The sequence below is a fragment of the Physella acuta genome, unplaced genomic scaffold, assembly GCF_028476545.2.
Source record: "Physella acuta isolate Inbredline_101_S28 unplaced genomic scaffold, ASM2847654v3 ptg001159l, whole genome shotgun sequence".
NCBI lineage: Eukaryota > Metazoa > Mollusca > Gastropoda > Physidae > Physella > Physella acuta.
In genome coordinates, this window is record NW_026732676.1 from 1 (window position 1) to 5,757 (window position 5,757).

The following is a 5,757-nucleotide window of genomic DNA, read 5'->3' on the forward strand; positions in this document are numbered from 1 at the left end:
AAACTCTGATTATAACGATGTGCCTTCACTAAGAATATCATGCAGGTTGACCCACAGAAATATTATAACCCTCAAATAAATGTTGTCTCTTCGCCTCATATTGTGCAGATTTCCTTCCCCCCACACACACCACAAACACAATCCCCCCCCCCCCCCACATACACACACTGCCATTAAGCAGGTTAGCTTAAGATAATCGTGTGAGAATCGATCCCTTTCCCATGCAACCACACCACGTCGAGGAGTGTGAAAAACGTCAACCTGACTTCTTCAAGTACACAAGGGAGGTAATTCCCAACACGCTGCAATTTCAAGGGAGGCAATTAAACAAAGCTAGCACGAGAAAAATAAATAGAAAAGGAAAGACATTTAACTCTAGTTTTCATATTGACTTTTTCTTGTGTACTTTAAAATATTTTTAAAATGACCAATGTCTACCTATAGTTTACAATTAAAAAATAATTGTTCGTTTTACCATTTTTATAATTTGGTTATTGTGAACGATTTATTTTTCTGTAGAAACCAACATGTTGGTTTATGAGTTTATCAAGTGTGTTATTTAGTGTTGTCCAATGGAAAAAAAAATCCCATGAATCATCATTTAAATACACATTTGCATTTTCAGGGTTTTTTTTTCTTTTTTTAAAATAAAATTGTAATTAGACGTTTTGTATTAGATCTATGTATAAGTAAACCATCTTAAATGAATGAAAGTAGGCTACAAGTAAGAAAGAAGTTTTACTATTGTAAATCTGTATCAGTCCTCACAAGCCGATGATGGATCCTGTAATACTAAAGCGAACATGCCAGGCAAACTGACGCTGTAAATTTCATGTCTGAGGCCAAAAAAAAAAAAAAGTCAACGATAGGGAGGGTTAGTACAGTGTAATCAGGGGCGTAGCGAGGGGGGGCGGGGGGGGGGGCGGACCGCACCGGGTGACACAATTTAGAGGGGGTGACACCAGGGTAAAAAATAGCAAAATATATAGAGAAAAACATGAGGGGGTGCAAATCGAAAGTTTGATGGGGAGGGGGGGGGTGCAAATCGAAAACTTGAGCGGGGGGGGGGGGGGTGCAAATCGAAAATTTGAAAGTTAACCCCGGGGAAGGGTCGCTACGCCTCTGGGGGGGGTGGCACCATTAAGTGCCGCACCGGGTGGCACCCGACCTCGCTACGCCACTGAGTGTAATACAACTCGTATTAATTTTAATTTTAAAAACACTTTCTGCCAATAACGATTGAATGTAATAATGTAATTAACACATAGATACGATATAATTGCACGTCAATCTTTTTAACAATAAAGAATATGTCTGGGTCATGCTTTAAAATAACGATGTAAAAAGTGATAGCCTTTAATATGGTGTGATATATAGTCATTTTAACATTACACACTGTACCCAATAGAGCTTGTAAATCTACGGTCTCGATCTCTACTAGCTGGCAAGTACTAGAACGAGAAGTTGTGACCTACTTACAAGCCCTATTGTGTCAAGCTTTCGGTGTGTACGGAGCAGGGGAGGGGGTTTATTTCGTTATTTGCCATATCATTGACGTTTTATAGGATGGTTGTTTATGAAAACATCATACAATATTATGTATCTTAAGAAGTGGGGGTCAAGCTGAATATTTTAAAAACAGATTTAAGAAGATCTAGATATGTTAGGATCAAAATTTATTGTATAAACGGATTAGGTTTTAGCTTCCTATCCAGGGGTTATTAAACGCGGTCAACCGCTAAGGTTACGAGTTCGAAACCCGGGTAACGTTGGCGTTCTCATGACCGATCTGCCCCATAGATCTATTTTAGGAAGTTTGATGTACTAACGGGTTAAAGCAAAGACCTGGTTATACCCATATGTATAGCTGCTGATTACGTAAGTGAAAGAAAGGCTCCATCCTTAACAGTGCAACAGTCTGTCTGGCTAATTAGCCTAAGCTGGTGCTGGTGGTACCATAAAGTGGCAGACTTGTGGTACCTTAAAGTGGTGGACTTGTGGTACCTTAAAGTGGTGGACTTGTGGTACCTTAAAGTGGTGGACTTGTGGTACCTTAAAGTGGTGGACTTGTGGTACCTTAAAGTGGTGGACTTGTGGTACCTTAAAGTGGTGGACTTGTGGTACCTTAAAGTGGTGGACTTGTGGTACCTTAAAGTGGTGGACTTGCTGTACTTCAGAGGCTCGGGAATATTTAAAAGCCCCCCCCCCCCCTCCCTCAGGTGTGTGACTGGAGGGGGGTGGGGAGGGGGTAGATAAACAACAAGCAGCAATATTGGACTCAGTAATAACAATGTCATCCTCAGCTTGATGGAAAATTTTATGGTAAAAATATAAAAAAAACTATATATATAATTCTCTTCTTGGAGACGCTAGAAAACAAGCTGTAAGCGCGCTCCCTACAACCCCACCCCTACATGGTCTGGTGAGCTGCGGTTCACGCTAAATGTTTACAAGCAGAGCTGGGTCTAGTGACGACTATTAGGGGCAGATAATTTAGTTTGAAACTATTTTAAACGTAGGGGGGGTAACTAAGTGGAGTTTACTTTGACGGAAGAGGTGTGTGGAAGGAGTGGGGGAGGGGGTTATCGTCCTTATCGAGCTACTTTTAGTGTTTTAAAGAAATATTTTCAGTGGCAGCGTTGATACTGTCGAATTCACAAATTATGAATTACTGAAAAGTAGAAAATAAAACAACTAAATAGCGGCGTATGATATGCCGCGGGTCGACTCGTAAACAATAACAAGCCTAACACATCATCGTTCTTGGGGGCACACCGGGATTTATCCTTGTAGACCGTCGGGCCAGTTCACAATTCCTTATACCACAGCAAAATACCGTATATTTTGAAGACAAAATAAACATTGAATATCAAGAGCAATTGCCAACGAGTCTTAGTACAAAAAAGGATAACTCTGTCGGATCAATACAGAGCGAAACAAGAGTGACGTCCCTTCACGAAATACGCCCTCATCGTCTGAAATCTTTCCACGCCAGCAGTTTCGATAACCCAATCAGTAAACTAAGTCAAGCTTGTATAAAGGGACGTAACCATCACAACAAATACCAACTTTCTTGTAACACTACGTCAGAAGTGTTATAGCTCTTTTTTTATTGGAATCGTGTTAAAAAAAACAACGAAAGGAATGCCCTTAAAGGTCACATTTTTTATATATCCAATTCAAAAGCGACAGCTAAAGAGGTACTAATTAAAGTAAGTCAAGCTTGTTTAAAGGGAAATAACCATCACAACAAATACCAACTTTCTTGTAAAACTACATCAGATGTGTTGTAACTCTGTTTTTATTGGAATTATGCTAAAAAAAAGTAAACAGCGAAAGTAATGCCCTTAAGGGTCACATTTTTTTTATATATCCACTTCAAAAGTGACAGCTAAAGAGGTACGAAGTCGGCCCATTTAACAGATTCCAGAGTAGAAAATTGGGGGAACGATTGGACAGTTATACTGGGCGTAGTTGAACTAATTTGGATGGAGAGGTGCGAAAAAATGACAAGCCGATTACGTCACAATGCGCGCTTTGGAGCGGAAGGGAGGGGCAGACAATAAGGGGAGGTAATAGATGACAATTCAAGGGCGATAATAGAGGACTTTGAGAAGCAAAAATGGCTGCCTCATAGTCAACCAGAGGCCCAGCAGATAATTTGACGGGGGTATAATTTTGTAGTTTTTCTGCGATGGAAAAACATACAAAGAACGATAATTGCTCTAATTTGCAGAACGGCAACAACTAGTATTTTAAAATGTACCTTTATACGAATAATAATAACCGTATTTTTGTACTGAAGTAATAATTACAAAAGAAACCATGCCGGTTAAATGACACGATTCTGTTTAATCTTTCTCGACTTTATTAGTTTTGATATTTAGATTTTTTCAAGAAACAGAACCCATGCACTGCTATACTAGATGTAGCTACGGCGATCAAGTAATGAGATATGGAAATTCTACAGGACATATTCTGTTTACTTTACAATTTAAATCAATTCTACTACACTAAAAACATTAAAAAAATGTAACTCAACAAAAACACAAGTGATGAAGTATTTTGAGATGGAAATCACCTATATTCTGCATGACATATTCTAATGTCGTTACGTTCTAAAACAATTTTTATTACACTAAAAACATTTTTTTAAATGTAAATCCTCAAAAAAAAAAAAATAAATAAATAAAAAACAACTGATCAAGTAATTTGAGAATCAAATGAAATATATTCTTCAGGAAATATCCCATTTTCTTTACGATTTACACACATTCTACTATACCAGGGGTCGGCAACCTGCGGCTCGCGAGCCGCATGCGGCTCTTTTGATATCAAGATGCGGCTCTCCAGCTCCTTGAACAAATACTAATAATCTTAATAAAAAAATAAAATATTTGAAATAAAAAAAATGTTAGTGGCTCTTTAAAACCAGGGAAATTTTGAAAATTGTAACTTTTGGCTCTTCCGTTTCAAAAGGTTGCCGACCCCTGTACTATACAAATACAATTTTTTTTAAAAATGTGATATTAAAGTGAAAGCCTTCATCAGAAATCACTCAGTTTACTATAGAGTGTACGAATATTTTATTACTGAAATTACATTTAAAGCTTGCGTCCGTTCCATTGCTACATCATTAAACAAACAAAAATGATACATTTGCATTATCTCTAAACTTATATTACAATCTTTTACCTTAGAAATATTATATATTTTGATTCAAAGATAATGACATCTAACACATACGTTTGATTACTTATACCACCAACATTACATACACGATTCACATTAAACCGGATTTATGTAACTCTAAAACAGAAATCAAATTGAACCTTCATCTGTAAAAGTTGACTTGTACCGTACAAATAGCCTCACTTGTCGGCATTATCATCCATGTTCTTACATTTTCATCAGACTTCCTAGGTTCTCCCTGACGTCACGCATGCACATAGACAACCGGAAGTAACCATACAGAAACCGGATGTACGGTTTAACGTTACGTGTAGCTTCCATTTTTTTCCTTAGACAGTTCTTGCAAGGTCTTCGTCTACGATGCTAGACAGTTCTAGACTTGCAGCATTTGTAAGGATTACATGATGTCTTCGCGGAGAGACGTAAAAAAAAAAAAAAAAATTCTTTGGTTTTTTTCATAACCGTTCAATCATTTCATAACCTGCCACCCCCATGGCGCGACAGAATGAATCCATCCTCCTCGCCCGATTCTGTTTACTCGAGAAAATGACAGGGTGTAATAGGATATGTTACTGTAAATATGCTAACGCTAGCCTTGAAAAAAAATAAGAAAGGGTGCTGTACTTTTTATATTAGTCTTGTGTATTGATTGATTTTTTTTTTCCCTTTTCGTTAAGATTAGAAGAGAATATAATTATTCTACAAAAACGACAAACTGTTTGTTGTGCATATATTTTTTTTTAAGTTTCAAAGAACGTGAAGCGCAATGGATAATTAATTGTCTGAGGTTTTTAAATAGAAAATAAAGTGCTATAAAAAAATCTAATTCGTTTATTGAACGAAAATATATAAATTATACGTTGTATGTGTTGTAGTGCAGATGGTTTTTAGTTTGAAGAAAAGTTTGTGTTTTATAAATTATAAAGCAGTTTAACAAAGTAATATTTAAAAAATAAATAACAATCTTCTGAAATGCAGGCGGTGTATTTTTAGGTGCTTGAGTTCGCAAAAAAAGTATGTCAATGCGCTTGTTTAAAAATTGGCAAAACAAACAATGGGAAGTAA